Raw genomic sequence first — 20,674 nt, forward strand, 5'->3', positions numbered from 1 at the left:
TTGTCACTCTATTGAGAACAGTGGTGTAACGCTAAGGATCACTCTGTCTCTGTGTTGTTAAGTGAATGAAGCCATACAGTAATTAAACATTTAGTAAGACCTACAAGGAATTTTCAGGACAACAATCTTCTGTTTCTCTTATTTTGTAAGAATTATATTTTTGAGTTATAATTTGTTCACTCACTTTTTGCTGGTGTTCCATCGACCGCCTATTACTATTTTGTACAGGCATTCTTCAGGTAAGGCAGTTATATGCAATTGTCTTTTGTATTTCCTTTTAGATTTCTATCGAAAGACCTAAAATTAGTTGTACCGGAAAGGAAGGATGTAGGTGTATCATTTATTGCCTCTTTCCAACCTGTAATTGAGGTAAGTCACTCATTCTTCTTTCCCTGTCTCTGAAATTAGTTTTTGAAATGGACTCGTTGCTCTTCTCTGTACTGTATTTATGGACATCCTCCTTTTATTTGCTATTTATTCATTTTTCCTCCAGTCTGATTAAAAACAGATGATTGATCAAGTCAGAATCATAAAACTGTTTAATTAAATCCTCTATTTGTTTATTTCAATACTATCTACTATACTAATAGTTAAATAGGAATGCACACTCACCCTGGGTAATTTTCCCCCCTCCCCCTCATTATCATCATGATAAAGAATGTGGGTTTGTGAATATTGTACTGGGTTGGTTAATTTTCACACCAACTTTGCCAAATGGAAAAGATTTTAACTCCAGTATGCAGCACTTTTCTCCTGTGGGAGTGTGTAAATTGAATTGGATTGTTTCACAATACATTGAATGCATTTCCTACCAGGCACATGGTTTGTTTGTTTGGTTTTTTTTTAATTTTTTTTTATGGCATTTTGAAGCTAAACAGGCAGCCCACAAAATAATAATTTCTGTCAGGCTGTGGATTTTCTTTCCCCTCAATATCCCCTGGGATTATGAAGAAATACATAACTTTCCAAAATATCAAGTCAATATTGATGGAGTCTAGTTCAGCTGACAAATGTTGTGGTGGCACTGGCTCTACAAAATTGTTGAAAATAAAATTGTAGGGAAGGCTGCTGTTAGTCTGAGTGATTATTATTGTCTGGGGAACTAAAGAATTGTTAACTTAGTTTTATTTTTCAAATGAGTTGTGCTGTGGTTAGCACTGTGGAGAGACTGATTGTTCTTCCAGAGTTAACATTGTAATAAGCTTCTTGTTGTTATGAGTCAGATTTTGATTTCATGACTGTTACATCAATTCATTGTGACCTGTATGTGGTACATCTTACCCAGGGAATATTTAGTTTAAGATGAACACTGTTGTGCTGAGATGGGGGTTGGGAGTGTGGGTCAAAATACTTTCAGTTTTGAAAACCCTTCTAACCCTTTCTTTTGGATCCTCAGACCTCTGAAATGGTTTGCTCAATGAATTCCAAACTAGTCTGACCTTACTCAGGAGAAGTGCTTTTTATTGTTTTGTGGGGGTTGAGGTGCAGTGAAGATTAGTGGAGGAATTACAAATAGAGCTGTTTTCAAATACATATATTAAAAACCTTTATTAACTTAAACATTTGTAATATCTCCACGAGTCATTTAAGAAAAAGATAGTTCTAAAATCTCTTGAGCCTTAGCTCTCTTCAACCAACACCAAGCCAAATCTTTGCAACCCACTCCATCATATATTTTGGAGGAAAAAAACTCTCATATCCTCTAACCCAGTGTTTCTCAATTGGTGTTCCGTGGAACCCTGGGGTTCCACGAGATGAATTTCAGGGTTCCGCGAAAAATTGAAATCGTGCCGCCGAAAACACCTGACAGCATGCGCCGCCGAAAACAGCTGACAGCGCGCACCGCCGAAAAGGGGAAGATGTCCTGGATTTTTCAGCGGAGGGTATCGCATGGCCCTGCAGAAGTTAAAAAGGGTTCTGCGGCCAAATGTAATTGAGAAACACTGCTCTAACCCAAAATATTACAAATTCTAAAAATGCACAATAAAGGATTGCAGGCAGTTCCCCAGTGACAAGTAACATCATATTCATTATTATTGCACCAACCAATTTCCAGTACACTCTTGACTTTTAACTTCGCCTTATTAAATCTTGAAACGCAACAATGTAATCAACTAGTGTCAAAATATAACACCCATTCTGTTGAAAATGCATTTCAGAAAAGGTGTATCATTCTCCAATGTATTACATCAGCCTGGAGCCATACGGGAGCAAGGATGCTAGGATACATCTCCTCCATGCAAGCAGCTTCAAACCGGGTCCCTATGCTGCCCGGCTTTGCGCTGCTTTGATCCCCGCTCAAGTGATTGCCAATTAGCATGGGAAAGTGACCTACAACAGGGGCAGAAACACAGCTGCTTTGCCCAGGTAGAGCAGAGAATCAGGGAGTACCTCCAAGGAAGTTTCCTAGAGGTCACACCGGAGGATACCCACGAAATATTCACGTGCATTAACATGCTTCTCAACTATACTGCCTAGATGCGCAAGGGAACAGGAAAGCACATGCAAACGCAGCCACTCCTGTGCATTTCTATCCCTTCAAGCACCTGCATGTTTTAGCCAAGCTAAGGACCCCCATGCCTCCAGCACACAAGCAGCATCAGCTTCCAAACACTTACCAGAGCTCCCCTCTCCTGCATCCTGAGCGCCTGAGCTGAAGGGCTGGGGCTGGCTGTAGCCTTCTGGGGTCGAGAACAGCTCCCGACTCCCAACCTCAGCACCAGACTGTTCCCCGGCTCCGGGTCATCCTCCAGCTCCACTTCCTCATCGATGACCTCTTCGTCAGGGTTCAGTCCAGTATCCAGTGGCCTCGGAGCTGCGGAGGTGTCTACAGGCCTCTTGGGGGTGGATGTGGGGTCACCACTGAGGATGGATTCCAGCTCTTTGTAGAAGCAGCAGCTCATTGGCTCCGTGCCAGAGCCTCGGTTTTAGCTGAGTACTGCAGCATGTCCTGCTTATAGCCCTTCTCCGCCATGGCATGAGAAATCTGACCGTAGGTATCAAAGTTCCTTTGGCTGGAGTGGAGCTGGGACTACACAGCAGACTCCCCCCAAATGCTGATCAGGTCCAGCAGCTCCAGTGTGCTCCAAGCAGGAAAGCGTTTGCTGCATGGAGCTGGCATGGTCAGCTGGGAATATGAGATGCAAGCTCTCCACGCCGACCGAGCAAGAAGTGGAATAAAAATTTCAATTTACCACCACTGCAAACGGGGAGGAGCGGGTGGCTGCAGAGCAGCGAAGTGCAAACGGATGTCCAGAGTGGTCATAATTGGCAATGTGGGACCTTTCTGGAGGTCTATTACTGTGACAAAAGCATAAAGCAGTGTCTACACTGACGATTTGTCGCTAAAAGTTTGTTGCAAAAAGCTCTACTTCTCCCATTGAGGTGGGTTTTTTTGTTGACAAAACAGGGCCCTTTTGTCAACAAAAGGGTCATTGCAGCGTGTACACCAGGATTGTTTCTCTAGTGAAGACCAGGCCCTAGGCTCAAGAGTAAAGATTTAGATGAAAATCCCATATGGTGAAAGACTTTTGATTTGTCATTCAACGAGCTAAGCCTCTCTACCAGCCTCCAGGGAGCTTGAGCAGTTCTGTGGCAATTGCCACTAGATTATCTGCTTCCAGAAGTGCCATGAGCTTGTTTGTTCAAGTTGAAGGAACTTTATTCACTGTGTTGTCTCGGCTACTGTGAAGTTTCTATGCATCAGTTAGAGGATTAATAGGGAAAAAAGTGTTCCTGGGAATCTTCATATCTTAGCCAGTCCATAATTTTAAGATTCCTCTCAGCAGTAATTAGTAACTGTCCAGGGGAGAGTAAGCCTGTCCTCAGTCTGGCCTCTGCCCTTAGAATTGTCTCCCTTCTCTTTTTCGTGCTGAAGTGTTAAAGTAACAACAGCAGCCTCTTTTTCCAGAGGTTGTGTTTGGAACTCCTGGCTATGGTGGCATTCCTAATACAGTGACTAGCTGATCCACGTGTGGTCATCTCAGACGCATTAGAGAAATTAATGAAGAAATTTTGGTAAAGGCTTTGCTGTTTTTTTTCTTTTTCTTCTTCCAAAAATACTAATTTTTGAGTCTCTTGTCTATAAAGTGAATTGCAAGTCAAGGATAAAATAATGTATTCGGATGCTGATCCTGCTCTCATTAGAACAGTGAGACTGACAGAGAGTTGTCATTATTACACAAAGTAATGGTGTATTTACCACAGTGGTAAATAGGTTGAGAAAAATAATGGTGTTTACATTTGTGGTAAATACCACGGCTCTGAACGGTTCTAGGGAGGAGATGTGATAATGACAAATGACAATATTCACACAAAGTACGGTACTACCGGTATGGCCCTGAGTGGGTTGAGAACCATTGAGTCAGAGCAATACCTGCTTTTTCTAGGGACAATATGTGTGTTGCTCTTTACTCTTGTTAGGCTTGCAAACCCAGAACAGCTACAATTTGAGTGAGTTGGATTTTGTTTCACTTTATGCATCATCAATAGAATTTGTTTACTGCAGGCCAGACTGGAATACTATGAGGCAAAGCTGCAGCTGGACCAAGGCTGCTTGCTCAATAGGTACAATGACTCCCCCCTCCAGCAGAGCCTGCCATGACTCATTGCCCAAACATGCTCCAGCAAATCAGCTGTATTAACTCATCCCTCAAGCAGGGCCTGAAGTGACTCAACCTTCAGGGATGGTGCAGCAACCTATCCATAGGTGTAGCCCTAATCAGATGACTCCAGGGCACAGGTATTTCACCCTCACCACCCACCTGATACATTGTGGTGGTACAGACTCCCTAGACTTCCAGCCAGCCCTTGATCCTCCCCCAGCCTTGTTCCAGCCTTGTCTGTGCTATATTCTGACCCTGCTCAAGCCTGTTCCTGATCTGTTCCAACTCGGCATCCGCCTCTTGACCCTCAGATTTTTGGATTGACTCCAGCCCCATTTCGATCTTTGGCTCGCTTCCGGACTCTGACTATGATCCTGATTTGGCTTGCCTATGGACTCTGACCCTGGTCCGATCCATAGCCTGTCCCTGGACCCCAGTTTCAGCTCTATCCTCAGCTAGGGTGACCAGATGTCCTGATTTTATAGGGCTGGTCCCAATATTCAGGGCTTTTTCTTATATAGGTGCCTATTATCCCCCCCATCCCATCCCAATTTTTCACACTTGCTATCTGGTCACCCTACCCTGGGCCCAGTTCCGACGCTGGGTCTGGCTTCAAAAATGCTCGAACTACCAGGACTGAATGCCTAGAACCCAGAGCATGACAGACAGCCTCACTCATACTGAATAGTGCTTTAGTCCATGGCATGTCCCACTGGTGTCAGTAGGACTATGCACAGAGTAAATGACTACTGAATGTGAATAAAGGTCCTAAATTTGAGTTGGCTACATCTGAGCACCCCATTAAGGGCCTGATCCGACTCTTGGTGAAAGCAGTGAGTCTTTCCATTGACTGAAGTGTGAGGTGGATCAGGCCCTAGGGAATGGGGTTGCATAGCAGGGTGCACTGGGATGTCCAGGGTATCTGATGTGGTGGGTTTTGGGTTTTTTGCCATGCAATATGTTCATTCTTATTGGTGGTGATGCGTGGGCTGGAAAGAGCTTATCCTGACTTTCTGATTCCATGCTGTGTGTACGAGACCGCCTGTTTACAAAAGCTGTCTTGCTCCATTTACAAACTGAAAGTTTGACATGGAGATTGTTAAGAAATAATAAAACTTGGCCATTTTTCTGAAGTCCCCTTTTCAGACCAGTGCTTAATGACAGTGTTAGTCTATGGAAGGGGCTCTCCAAGGGAAGTGTTGTGAGACCCATCACCAGAGACATTTAAAACTAGAGTGGGCAAAGCACCAGAAAATATTCTGCAGGGAGTGATCTGCCATTGTCAAGTGGGTAGCACAGATGATGTGATTCATTTATCTATAAATGTTTATGGTGTATTAATGGAATGGGCCATCCCTTCAATTAACTTTAATGCCTGTGGCCTTGAGAATACAGAAACATGATCCAATTACCTATGCACGTACATCTGCCCGGCATTCAGGCAGACAAGAATAACATGACTATAGCGGAAGCAACCTGGAATCCCTCTGAAATGAGACTTTTGAAATGAGACACCCCCTCCACATTCTGACTCCCCCCTGCTGTTTTAAAGCACAAAGAGAAAATTTTGGGAAGGAATCAGTCTACGGATGTGCCTCTCTCGGGTAGTCGTAAGCTGGCATAGCTGGTACTCCTAACAAGTAGTAGTGGGCATGCCACTGGCAGGAGGGGGCATGGCAGGAGCACAGTGAACCCTATCGATCCTGGAAGAGTGTTGGAGTGAACCTTTGGGACCATTTACAAGTTAGAGGAGCTGTGAGGGTCTAGCCTGTTGTGTCTCAGAAGTTGGTAATTTTTTTTCTTTTTTTTAAAGCTATGGCTATAGAGAGGTGACAATTTCTAAGCCAGGCTTTCTTTCTCTTCCTCTTTGTGTGGGAAAATATCCTTTGGACGTGATCTAAGATCTCTCTGTACTACCAAATGTGACCAAGCCTCGTTCCTTAACCATTAAAATGCAGGCCAAATTTCAGATAGTCCCCAAAGACGTTTGACGGGGAGGCAGATAAAGAAGAGAATATCCGTATAAAAGACCATATCAATCAGAAGTAATTCAGAGACAATCTTTGTCTCACAAGTTCCTAAGGCAAAGGGAAAGTATTCATCAGCTCCCATATTCCATTTGGAGGAATGAATCACTCATTCTTCCAGGAGATTATGTCAAAGCAGTGGTTGCTTTGGCTTATCACTTGGGTCCGATGTACATTTTCAGAGGTTTGCCCATCAGTAGGAGTTTAGTCCAGTCTCTGCGCAGAGACTGCTTTTTAACATACAGTGCAACAACTCCTTAAGATCAATGTGATGCCAGGGGCTAACTTGACCTTGGTCTTAGGTTACAAAGAAATGGACATTTTTCTCTAATTCTTAAATGCTGGCTTTTTAAAAAGAAATGGGTGAAGGCTGTGGCTCCACAGTTTACTCTCCAGTCAAACAAAAGTTATGGATCAAGATCTTCAGAAACAGAAGCCTATGGTTAGGGTATAAAGCCACCTTTAGGCCCTTAAATAAACAGCCTGATTTTCAAAAGCATTAAGCACCCAGCACTGTCCACTAATTGGATGGGAGTTCTTAGGTTCTCAACACTTTTGAAAGTCAGATCACTTCAGGGATCTGAGTAAGGATTTAGATATAAAATTTTCAAGAGCACCCGAGTGATTTAGGAACTTGATTACCTAACTCCTTTGAAAATAGGACTTAGGCTACTAAAATTTTGAAAATGTTACCTTAGGTTCCTAAGAAAATCTATTTTATTAAATCCTCTAGAAAATCTATTTTATTAAAATCTTGGCCATTGTGATTAGAGCATGATCAAAAAGTATTGTATGAACCTGATGTCTGTGTCAATCACTCAATACTGGAGAGAGGGATTAAAAAGTCATCAGTTCTGGAGGATGTCTTGTGTGGATTGATGCTGCTCTAATGTACATTGGGGACTGGACCAATCTCTAATCAATCCCAGAATAAGGTGGGCATACATGTGGTTTATATCCATCTTTGCTTCTATTCCCATCCTTCCATCCTGTCATTGCTATGCTGGGTGCAGCTTGGCCAGACCAGAAAATCTGGCCCTGTATCCTTAAAGGTTTGTCAGCATTAGGGATTTTTGCACTACACCAACGCACTTACTCAACACCGGAGGGGTGGTGAACATTCTAGTAGTGACATTTGGTGTAAAATTTCCTGATGCAGGTGAGCCCCTTTATGTTCGACTGTTGACTCCCCCACTGCTCCCATGCATTTTATTGAATAGTAATTGGAAGTATATATCTGCCCAACCCTCTTTTCAGTTTGGATGTTTTTGTTCATTTAAGAGAGTCTCCTGTGAAGAGCATGTTTTAAGTCTTTTTTATATATACATGATGAAAATGAAACCCTTGAACGTTCAGGGAAGCATTTTTAAGTGAAGTAGTGAATTATTGCAAAGTTTATACACCGATATTGACAAGCTACACAGTATTGTTCAGTGTGACATAAATTACCTACATAAAATTGTTTTTTCATAAATTGTCCTTAGATAAGGAGTTTCATAAGGGAATATATAACACACCTGAATAGTGCTTCAGGTGCTAGAGAATTAAAAATAAATAAAAATTTGAGATGAACCAATTTACCATGAAAATGGTGGTGGCTGGTTCAACGATATATAATAGGCTGGTTTTAGCCCATGGAGGCACAAAACAACCTAAAAAGAAAATATCACCCATCCTCCACCTTGTGTGACTGAAATGTGATTTTATTAGTGGTCAGGCTCTGTGGTTTCCTCACAATTAACCACATCAAAGAACCACATCCCTGTGAATGAACTGTCCCTCAAGTATCGCAGTTCTCTCAGACCATTTGTCAGAAAATGGAAAGCATTTATTTAATGCAAAAGGAATGAGAGAAAAGATTCTCAAAGCTCTAAGAGAGGGGAAGAAACAACCTTTCACTCTAAACCCCTCAACAATTAATGTTACTAAGCTACCAGTGTATTTTAACTACAAAATCTTAGTGCAGAAAGGTCTTTTACTAAATGCCTGTGGAAAACATCTCAAGTCGATGAACTATTATTGCATAAAGAAATTCTGGGCCCCTGGTCTTTAGCTGTGGCCAAGAAAGAGTTTACAATGGTGTGTGTATGTGTGTAGGTCTCTAAAGATGTATTTATAACCATTGTGCTCTCTTGATCTTGAAGCTGCTCTACATTCCTTGCACAATCATTTACCATGGTTGTCAAAGGTTTCCAGGGGCCAATACATTAGCCAGGAGTTGCTGGGGCCCATGGTATCCCTGAATATGCCCCTCACAGCAGCTGCAGGGATGGATTTGTGTAGCAGCCACTGTACCAGTTCTGTGCCACTGGAGGAATCCTCTAGGTGGAGTGATCATCCCCAGCTGTTTACATTGGTCTTAGGGCCACTCTTTACTAGTGGAGTAATACAAGGCAGCCCCGCCCCGGGAGCATGTGGCCCTGGGAATTTGATGTGTGATGTAGGTGTTTCTTCAGGTCATTCCCTGGATGTGGTGTCTGATGTTCTTTGCAGGTCACCATTTGGTTCATCTGGTGAGTCAGAGAGTCTAGGCCCATGTGGGGAAATTTTTTTATTGGCAGGATATAGCAGTGGTTCTCAACCAGGGGCACATGTACCCCTGGGGGTACTCAGAGGTCTATCATGGGGAACATCAACTCATCTAGATTAGTGTTTCTCAAACTGGGGGTTGCAGCCCCCAGTAGAGTCACAGGATGGATTTAGGGGGGGGTTGCAAGTGCAGAGCCAGCATTAGGAGATGGCAGGCAGGGCCACCCCCAATGCCACAGGATCCCCCCCACAAAGCTAAATTACATGCTTCAGCCCCGCTGCCGGGGGGCTCAGGCTTCAGACACGGTTCATAAGTACAAATCAGGCTTAAGTATCACACTGAAATGTAAGTACAATATTTATATTCCAATCAATTTATTTTATAATTATATGGTAAAAATGAGAAAGGAAGCAATTTCTCAGTAATAGTGTGCTGTGACACTTTTGTATTTTTATGTCTGATTTTGTAAGCAAGTTGTTTTTCAGTGAGGTGAAACTTGGGGTACGCAAGACAAATCCGACTCCACAGTAGTGTGGAAAGGTTGAGAACCATTGGGATGCAGTACAGTCTATTAGTTTCTTACATGCTGGGTTGAATTGCTGCTGACACTGGAGTGCGTAGAGCTTGGGCTGGTTGGTAAACTGATAATACCATGATTCTTTCCACACACACAATACTAAGTCTGGGTGATTTTTGTCACTAGATTTTGGAATTAGTGCTCATGTTCTGCTTCATTTCTAGGCTGAGAGCCTAGAGTGCCTGGCGGAGCCAAGTTTTAAAGAATGCTACTGCAGTCTTTCCTTTGGAGCCCTTGCGGATTTCAGTGATGGGCATGTTTTTACACTGATCCCTGATTTTAAGGTCTTTGAATTTCTCTGATAAATGCGATCTTACATGCAGATGAGTCTCATTTGCCTTTTTAACTGTGCCCTATATTTCTCTTTCTGCTTCTGGTACTTCACCACAGCACAGCTGAGGGCTTTTTCCTCAATATCTACGTTGGTATAAGATGAGTAAGATTCAAGTTTTAGAGGAGACTGATAAGTGGGAGGAGACATTGAGAGGGAAAAAAGGCTGAGTAACAGGAGTGGGTGTACAGATAGAAGCCTGTGTGGAGGTTGCACAGGTGTCACTGAGAACATAATTTGGAGACCATAGGGTGTAGAGACTGGTGTAGCTAAACTTCTAATACTCACCATGATGCATTTGATGGAAAAATCCAGCATTGCTCTCAGATCCCAGGGTGAGGTAGTCCAAAAACAACATCACTTTGCCTCTACAGTGCATGTTTGTTCAGGAAATCACTAAGAGATGATAAAAGATGGGGACCCACAATGCAATTCTTGAGTCACTTTTCAGAGTAGAACTGCACTTTAATATCTAGTTCCTTCTCTTGCAAGGGACTGTTCTGCATTTGTAGGATGATGGCCTCTATAATCTAAGAGGATTTTTCTGTCTCTAAATTCTGAGAGTCTATGGAAATGGAATCCCTCAGGAGGAGGATGGCATTACCCAGTGGAGTAGTCCTCTTGGTCCAGTATCAGTTGATCAGAATGCTTCTATATTCCAATTATCAATAACTCCCAGATGTTATTGCAGTTATTGGCAGACAGCTGTAATTTCCAGAACTCCTCCCTGTCATTTGGTCTGGCAAATGTCTTATGAGTTTCCTTTTAAACTTTTATAGAAACAGCACAGTCCTCAGGGAGGCTAAATTTTGGTAATTCCCTTCTTTCATTAGTATTTGAAGGCACCAGTGGCCTGCTCTTGCTCCCATTGAAGTCAACGGTAAAACTGCTGTTGGCCCATTGCAGGATCAAGCGCCAACCTTCCAGGAGGCTAGATTAGCAGTTTGTCAGGTGATATTGCTGCTGTCTCCTCCACTGAATTGTGCTCCCTTGAAAGAATCTTTTCACATTCAGGATGAGGTCATGTTTGGTTTTGTTTTAAATTTAACCTTAACTCTGAATTTTCTAGGGTTGTAATCCTTGGTTTTGGGGTAATTACAACATGCATGCAATATTTTTTTTAAACCCTTAATTTACTGATCTATACTAGAGCTGGTTGAAATGTCAGAATTTGGAAGGTTGCAAATTGTCAAATGTTGACCAAAAAAAAAGCGGGGGGGAGGGGGGGTGTTGAATGGGGCAGAATTTTCAAAAGTGCTTAATCCCCATTTTCAAAAGTGAACTAGACACACCGCGAACGGCCACACTGCAAGTGGAGGTATGACTGTAGCACATGCAGACATACCTGCATTAGCTTTAATCCAGCTAGCACAGGTAGTAATAGTAGCGAAGACATGGTGGCAGTGGCTTCAGCATGGTCTAGCAACCTGAGTACGTACCCAGGGCCCCTGGCAGGCTTGTATTCAGGTGGCTAGCCCAAGTACCAGGCCAGGCCACCACGTGAGATGTGACTGTGTCTAGCTGTGCTACAAACACATCTCTCTGCTGAAGTATCGTGCAAAGCCAATAGGACTTAAGTGCCTTTGAAACTATGATCCCAGATCTAATACGTACTCTCACCTTTAACACCACTTTGGTATAGCTTCTTGTCTGGGAATATTTCTAAAACCATGTGGAGCTGCTGAACTAGGAGATGTAAAGATCTTTCAATACATGCACAATGAAATTCTATTAAGTGCTGTTCGTGAAAGCTATTAGCACCCCCTCTCCACGTCTGCTCAGCCAGAGCAATGGGAGAAGGTGGAGGAGGAGAACTGGAGATGTTATACATAGGGAGATAGAAACGGGCCTGGTGAATCCCCCCGAACTGGTGCTTGCAAGTACCAGGTCCCATCTGCCACAGTGGGCAATCAGTGATGCTTCAGAGAAAGTCAGTCCTCACCTGCTTCATATTGCTTCTGCCCAGTTGTGCGCTGATGCATATTTCCTTATTGAGAACTTGCAGGCAATTAGTCTGAGATTTGATTGGTGGGATTGGCCAAACAGGTTGTTGAGTCTCCAGGGGGCCTTCACAGCTGTTCATCTCAATTTCACTAATAAAGGAAAGTGCTGCTTGCTTCAGGAAACCAAGGGGAAAGTAAGAGGCCATCCCCTGCCCTAGGGAAGCTCAGATTGGGAGTTCCTTCTTCATTTTAGGGGAGCTGGGTGAAGACAACTGGGCTGCCCCTTGCCATCAAGGGGATTGTAAAGTATGGACAAGCTTTCCCTGACAGTGACAAGAGGACTAAGGGAGACTGCTGAAGGAAGGCTTGGAGGGGAATTGTTCATAGAATAGCTGTGTCTTAAGCCTCTAGAGCGCGTCCCTTTCTCTTTGTTGAGGATTATGGGGTCAGCCAAACCACAAGCTTTGCATGACAACTTGGGTTCTTTTGTAGAACCCCTGGGACCAGATCCTCAGTTGGCATCCATTAATGTGGCTCTGTTGAAGCCAGTGTCACTATCCCAATGTACATCGGCTGAGAAGCTGGCCTGTTGATTGTCCAGGTTATGCCCATGATACACACAACAGAAAAGTCTTGCTAAGAGGTAGAGGGATTGTCTTCATTTTTCAAAGGGAGTCTGTTGTAAATTCAGAGGGATTAGGGCCAAGGCCTGGCTACAATTCCCCTTTTCTTACAATGTAGAACTATGGATGGTGGTGGTGGTATAATTATCTGGCTATTAAACAAAGCCAACTGCGATATTTGATTCTGATTTACTGTGGCAGGCTAAAGGCTTTAGTTATGATCTTATTGGCTTATGCTCATTCCACGGCAGCTGTAACAGGCAAATCTGGCTGCTGGTTCCAGACTTTCGTTGTGTCTGAGGCAGGGAAAATCTCTTGATATTGTGCTTGACAATATATTCAGTGGAAAAACTGCATTTTCTTTTTGGTATTTGGCATGACCATTGTGGAGATGCAGTGTCCAGCACATTAGTTTAGGCTCTGCATCTACCAGTTCATAATGCGAGTGAGAAATGGCTTGCACAGGCTAAATGATATTCTATTACTGAGGTTCGAGTCATATGCCATAATCGTTGCTGCTTTTCCCCTCATCTGCCAATTGATTTAAGCTGTCTTCCAGACCAGTTTGCTGACCTCATTTGCCCTGGAGGAAAGATTGAAATCTGTATGTGCTATCACAGCAGGTACAATTAATGCTTGTTAGCATTTCAGAAATGCTCTGACATTTTTCATCTCAATGCCAAGCAGCCAATTTATTTTTTCTCTCCTCTCTCGTGATGCACTCTTGATCTTCCCTACACTTCACCTACTGATAAGCATCTCCAGCCAAACTGTTTAGTGTGGTCAGTAGCAGATCTACATAAAAAATTTAGCTCTTCTAGGCTTGATTCAGCAAAGCATTTAATCACGTGTAAAACTTTAAGCAAGAAGGACAGTTGAAACCAATGGGATTATTTACATGCTTAAACTAGCACACCTCTTTAATTGCTTTGCTAGACGGAGCATCAGATACTAGTAGGTGAGCTTGGGACATGCTCATTTGGGAAATGCTAAAGTTTTTAAATGGGAAATATGAGGTGTGCTGGTGAGTAACTAGGGTTGCATCTGGCTTTTGCCTTTGACATGACCATAGAAGCTCACAAGATGAAAGAGTGACTTAGTTTACAAAAGAGAGAGAAGTGGAAAGTGCCTTCTGTATGACCCCACTAGATAACTCCCCCAGTTTGACAGCAAACCATTGATAACTTCTCTTTGGGCACGGTCTTTCCACCAGTTGTGCATCCACCTTGTAGTAACTTCATATTTCCCTAATTTGCTTATGAGAATGTCATGTGGGACTGTGTCAAAAGCCTTACGACAATCAAGATATATCACATCTACAGCTTCTCCCCCGCCCCCATCCACTAGGCCAGTAACTCTGTCCAAGAAGGAAATACAACAGGGCTTCTCAATGTTCCTAGTGTATGACAGACAGCGGCAGCACACTTACTCACAGGCCTCAGCAATAATGAGCATGTTATGCCCACGCTGTGTTCTTCACACCAACTGCTGGGAAAGAGGCAGATTGACTGTAAACTTCATGGTGTAGGCTCTGGCTGCATTCCATCCCTCTTGGAGACGGTTTGTTTCTGATGTGGCTCTGTGGACACCACCTAAGGTTGGCATGCCATTGTGTCTTTGTTGTGACGAGCCCCTAAAATCCATTTCAATCCATCTGAAGCACTTTAAACAGCTTTCTTCAATGGTATTTGGGAATGACCACTCTGCCATCATACTGGATTTATTGCCTCCCCCTCCCCTGCTTTTTCCTCCTCCTCTTATAGTGGAATTTCTGGTTTGACCCTTTTAAAATTCAGCCCTTTTAGTTGGTGGTGGCTGGTTTGGGGCTTGGAGGCAGGGAATATTTTCTACATAAATTTATGGCTAGTATCTTTGCTTCTGCACAGCTGCTCCTGTACAGTGGGACAGAAATTGATGCTCCAAAAAGTGGGTTTGTGCTTTGAGTGATGGGTCAGTTTTTCTATTATTCAAAGCAGTTCTCCCATCCCTCGTTAAAATAATCTTTTTTCCATCTTCCCTCATTGAGGCACAAGGTCCTTCAGAGCTGGCTATTAAAGGACACCAATGTTGAAAATCACATTTCCATCTGAAAATGTTGTAGCTGATATTGTTAGAAGCAATCCCCCAGAGTACCAGAACAAGGCACAGTACATGCTGTTAATATGTTTTTGTCCCATATGTTGGTGCATAGTAGCAATATGTGCAACGCTTTAATTAGTGGGAGTTGGATTAAGGGTTGGAAAACAAAACCACCTTCTATTTTTGTACAAATAAACTTACCTTTGCTTGGTTACTGGGCCAGATTCTCCCCAGCAGGTGTAAATTGGCATAGCTTAATTGAAGTCAATTGAAGCATTCACCTGATACTCTTTCCTTAACACAGAACAGCTTGTGTTGAGTTAAGCTTTCTAGCTGATTGAGTCCTTAACTTTCCTTTTTCTAAAAGTCTGTGGTGCTCCTTTTTTTTTTTTTTTTTTTTTAACCTGATCTTTTCACACCTTGCTACATTTTCCATGGAACAGATTAAAATCTACCTTTTCCTCCTTTTTGGCTGTCAAACCAATGTGACAAACTCGAGAAGGGAAGGAGAGAGGGGAGGAAATTTGGAAGTTCAACAGCTCAGAAGGCAATTTGCCAGATCAGAAAAATGCTGAAATATGGAGAAAGTTAAATAGAGAATGATTAAATATATAGGTGAAAAAGACAGACAGGGTCTCTGTACCAAGCACCTAAATCAGTGTTAGTCCCTAATTCTGCATTTGGATGTGCACAGGCTTCAGTCAGCTCCAATCAGTGAGTGGGTATCCTGAGCTAAAACCAGCGTGAAGATATTTTTTGCTTTCATCCAACACATAGGCCCATTGTTCCTCATAAGGAAACTGTTCCATACCCCAATCACTTCTGTTGCCCTTCTCTGTACTTTTTCCAGTTCTAAATATCTTTTTTGAGGTGGGGTGGCCAGCACCACATGCAGTATTCAAGGTGTGGGCATACCATGGATTTATATAGTGATATTATGATTTTTATTGTCTTATTATCTATCCCTTTCCTAATGGTTCCTAATATTTTGTTAGCTTGTTTGACTGCCACTGCACACTGAGTGGATGTTTTCAGAGAACTATCCACAAGGACTCCAAGATCTTTCTTGAGTGGTGACATCTAATTTAATTCCAACTATACATACAAAATGAGGGAGTCTATATTTTCCAAAGTGCATTGCTTTGCATTTATGAGCGCTGGATTTCATCTGACAGTTTGCTGTCCAATCACCCAATTTTGTTGGATCTCTTTGTAACTCTTCGCAAGGGGGGGTGTCATAGTTGCCCCTAAATATCCATTGTTTTTCGTGTATGATTGGAGAGATCTTAACTGGCCACTTCACATTGAATGATCCCTTGAAATATGTGTTAACTATTTATGCTAAACAATCCGTTCCACCTTGTATTTAGCTGTGACACTCCGAATTCCTTGCCCAGACCTGAAGAAGAGCTCTGTCAAAGCTTGGTCCAATAAAAGACATTACTTTACCCACCTTGTCTCTGTAATATCCCGGGACCGACACAGCTACAGCAACACTGCATGAACTTTCTGAAATGGAACCAAGTCTTTCTAATGAGCAAAACTGCCTCCTCTGAGCCATTCCAGCAGACTTATTGCTTACTTAGCATCCCAGGCAAAAGAGAAGATTCCATTTCTCTCTCTTTTTTTTTTTTAAAGCTTATCAAATGTTTGCCCAAAGCAGCAGGAATTATACAGCCCTATAGTTAATTGAGCACATTTTCCTCTTTTGCACCGTGTTTTGTAGGAACATGAATATTCCTTGTGTAAAATGGCAAAATACATTTATGAAACTAGTGTTAATTTCAGCAATTACTACCGTACCTCTGCAGTTTGGCAAGGAAAAGCAGGGCTGCTTCCACATCAGCAGAGGTCTGATATACATATTATGATTGCTTTTAATTTTGCCAGGCTGTGGTCAAGAAATGAAAAGCTCTTTCTCCACCCAGGATCAATTGCTCCTTATGCCTAGCTTCGTTTAGAACTTGGTCATTCACATATATTCATGAAAGAATCATTGTCCCTCCTTCGATTCCATTTTCATCTTGTCTCCCCCTGGATGCTCTGTAGCTTTGCTTAATACAAACAATTGTTTAATTTATGTCACAATACAGCCACTTTCTAAAGCTCCCATCCCACAGAGGGGATCGTGGGCCTTAATTTCCCAATGGCAGGCCTGCAGAACTCCTGCAGCTCTTAGGATTTTGACTCCTGCTGGCGGCGGTTGAAAGACTAAATGCAAACCGTAATCCTTACGGTATTTTGTGCATGTCTCCACCATATGTGTAAACTCTGCCCTCCCCATGTCCCAGTCAGTCTCCTCTTGACTGTCTTCAGCAAAGGCGCTCCCATGCTGCACTTCAGCCTGGTTCCAGCTCTTCACTGCATTGGTGTCCTTTCTGGCACCCTCCTTCCATTTGGTTCTGAGCTCTGTTGAAAATGTGAGGTATTTGCTGGTATTCAGCCTTCTTTTCTGCACCCCTTCAGCAGGTGTTGTTTGCTGCTCCAGCACTTTGGGTACTCCACATCCTCCAGCATCCCTTTGGCATATAATTGTTCTCTCTGCTTAGAGATTTTGCCTTTTGGGGCAAGTCTTTCCCTTTTTAAAAAAAAAAAAAAAAAAGAGGACAGCTTAGCTTCAAGCCACGTCCGTGCATCTGGACTATGTAACCAACGATCTCATCATTTGGCTAGGCGTTAGCCATGATGTGCAAGATGTGAAATTGGCATGTAGCTGTCACCCCATAAATGGTGAGTGAGGTAATATCTTTTATCAGACCAAACTGTTCAGAAGAGCTCTGTGTAAGCCCAAAAATTTGTCTCCTTCCCCAACGGAAGTTGGTCCAATAAAAGATATTACTCCCCCACCACATCTGTCTCATATCCTGGAACTAACATGGCTACGGCAACACGGCAAACAATGTATATTTAGCAATCAATCGTCAAGATTTTGTTCTGCTTCCTAGTAAAGCAGGCTATTTTATGGGATATGAATGTAAAGCAAGTTTGCCTCCTTCTGAGACTGCATTCAGATGTGCTTTTATGGTGTGTGCATTGATCTAAAGCCAATGGTGACCATGTGACATTTTAAAATCAAATAGATGAATCCAGGAGGAAAAGGTCTGGTTATAATAACTTCTGATAAAGCTTTGATATGGACCATCCTAAATAATGCTGACTCCTATCCCTGGCATCTTATTAAACTGTCTGCTGACCAATAATTACTCATTAATCTCAGTTGCTACCAGTGCAGTGGTACATAGGATTGACGTGACACCTTGCTGTTAACTGATGCCAAAAACCAGTGTGCGATTAGCTATTCAGAGCAGATGTGCTGCTTTGAATGGAGAATAGTCCTTTTTAATTTTCTTTTTCTTTAAAATGAAACTGACACCTACATGAAAGTCAATATGATTTTTAATAATAAAATGCCTTTTTTGTGTGTCTGTACATTGAGTGTGTACATTAGAATTGTGACTTTTTTCCAGGCTGATTGTCCACTGGGCAAAATCTTATTGAGCACTGATGTGTTTGCAGAAGAAACTAGCAAGAGATTGATGTGTTCCGCTTTAATGCACTCTTGCCATTCTGTGTGTGTTTGGTTTCATGCTGTACCTACCAAAGGTCTGGAATGTAAGTGCAAAGCATCAAGCACAGGTCCTAGAGTCTTTGAAGTCTATCAATACAACTGACCACTTATGTTTTTGGTGGGAAGCTGTAATTTTTAGAGGCTCTCTACTCGTGCTGACTACAGGTTGTTGGAAACAGTTTTGTACTTTTAGTTTTGTACTTTTGCCTGCATGCTTTCTTCACAAGCAATGCTCTGCTTCCTGTGATAGTTGTTAAATCATAGAAAGGTGGGACTGGAAGGGACTGCAAAAGGTCGTGACAGCAATTAGAACCACATGCAATATCTTTGGGGGCTATTGTATTACGTTTATCAGTGTTCTAGGGCCTGTATTCTACTGCTTGGAGGAGGGTACTAGAACTCCTCCAGGAACTAAAAAGAGTGATGGGTGGCTAATTTCTGCAGTCCCTGAGATTGTAAACTGCTCCAGAGAACTACCACTTCCTGGGGTGGTTTGCATATATTGGTTCATCTGGGTTTCTGGAGACACTGGAAACAAAACTTGGTGCATGAGGGACCACCCTGAACTGACAAAAGAGCCTTCCTTTTGATTCAACAAACGGATGTGACCTTTTGTCTGAGGGAAGGACCAGCCCTGTGGAAAGAGACCTGCTGGACTCCCCCACACGGATAATGGGCAACGTCTGGTATGTTTACAGTGCGTTTTTAGACAGTCTTAGAGTGTTACATGTTTTCCTGGTTAGCCTTTGGTCACCAAATAAGTGTACTCTGCTTTGGTAGAGCTGTGTGGACACTTGTAGCCACTGGCATTCCTTGGTCATTGCCCTTGCAGTGACAGCAAAGTGCGGGGCTGGACGTTAGTCAGACCTGCTGGGATAAACACACTGAATTGCAAGGGAACTGCAAGCCTAAGCCCCTGGTCAGAAGGAAGAGGGGTGCAGGTCGCCACCCAGAGAGAGGTGATGGCTTGAGGCCTGAGACCTGAGAGGGCATTCCTGGAGCAAATCATGAAGGATGTGTGTATTAGAGGTGCACAGGTATTTGTCTAACTTGTTCTTAAATACTTGTGGTGACTGGGATGCCACAACCTCCCTAGGTAACCTGTATCAGTGTTTCCCTGTCTTTTATGGAACGCTTCTGCCAGGTGATGGCAGCAGCAAAAAGGACTGGGTTCAATATTTAAGGGTTCCTCATAACGATACAAAACAGAACTGGCTCAAGTCCCCCACCCAGTAATCTGGGAAAATTTAACACACACCCCCAGGCACCTCTAAAAGGCAACACTTCCCCTCTCACAAGCAAAGTCTGTGTCTGAATAAAAGTTCTCGTTTTCTAAAGGGAAAGGTAACTCCGCATTCATTTGGGAAAACACCACAACCCCATTCAAAAGCATGTGACTATAAGGAAACCCCACCCCACAGTGTGCTGGGCAGTGTCCTTTGCTTCAGTTTCCCACCATGTGGTGAAGTCCAACGAGCAAATGTCCCTTTAACACATCACTCCCTTTTTCCTTGATCAGCGAAGATCCAGAGTTCAGAGAGCGCTGATGGAGATTCATCTCCCATCCCTGGGAGGGGGCATCAAGCAACGCCTGTGCTGCTGCCTCTGCAACTGGCTCACAGGCGGCACAGAACCCAGTCGCCGGAGGAAGACCCGGCACCGCAGAGTTTGCAGCGCAGAACCTGGTCGCCAGAGTCCGGCTCAGTTCTCAGAGTCCGGGGCAGCACCAACCTCAGTCACTGAAGATGTCTGCAGGGCTGCAAGGCAAGTGGCAGCAGAAATCATCGGCACCGGGACGATGCTACGGTACCTCTAGCTCTTTGGAGTGCACCCCCGCTCAGTGGCACCACTTGCAGTGACAGAGGCAGTCCTCATTGTCCTCCAGGGCAGAGGCGTCGAGAGGGCGGTCTCCTGCACGGAAGGGTGCCCGGGACCGAGGACGAACACGGCACCGCCAGTCTAGGGCCTCAGACGATGACAATGACTCGGGGTCTCCCAGGGGGGACAGTCAGCCCCGGGTTGGCCCCACGGACAATGGCCGCAACAATTGCCTTATTGGGCCCCATTGGGTATCCAGGTGGGGCCGGGGCCCCAATCCATTATGTTGTCAGGGGTGCAATCCATGCCTCCGGCACAGGAGAAGAACCATAGGCACCACTCCCCAGATGAGGAGTTGGACCCCCTGCAGGGAACCTCAGCGGGTACAAACCTTCGCCAGGAGGGGGCACACCCACAGGCTGCACCTCGGCAGTCCTCTTCCTCCTCACCTGACAGAGGCAGTCTCCTGGGACCACTCGGCACCACTGGAGGATTTCAGGGCACACCAGGAGCTGCTCATGAGGATGGCCTCCAACTTGGGGCTGGAGGTGAAGGAGTTAGAAGAGGCCGAAAA

General features: G+C 43.7%; 1 protein-coding gene across 1 annotated transcript in view; it reads left to right on the top strand.

The window, feature by feature from the left end:
* The first annotated feature begins 308 nt into the window (after positions 1 to 308).
* CSGALNACT1 (chondroitin sulfate N-acetylgalactosaminyltransferase 1) overlaps positions 309 to 20,674 on the top strand; it is an 84,102-nt gene continuing 63,736 nt past the window's right edge. The window contains exon 1 of the mRNA XM_067556953.1: positions 309 to 369. The gene's annotated coding sequence lies outside the window, so the exon portion shown is untranslated. The remainder of the gene's footprint in view (positions 370 to 20,674) is intronic.

The sequence above is a fragment of the Emydura macquarii genome, unplaced genomic scaffold (assembly GCF_026122565.2).
Source record: "Emydura macquarii macquarii isolate MOO-44397 ecotype Brisbane River unplaced genomic scaffold, CSIRO-AGI_Emac_v2 contig_1790, whole genome shotgun sequence".
In the NCBI taxonomy this organism is placed as follows: domain Eukaryota; kingdom Metazoa; phylum Chordata; order Testudines; family Chelidae; genus Emydura; species Emydura macquarii.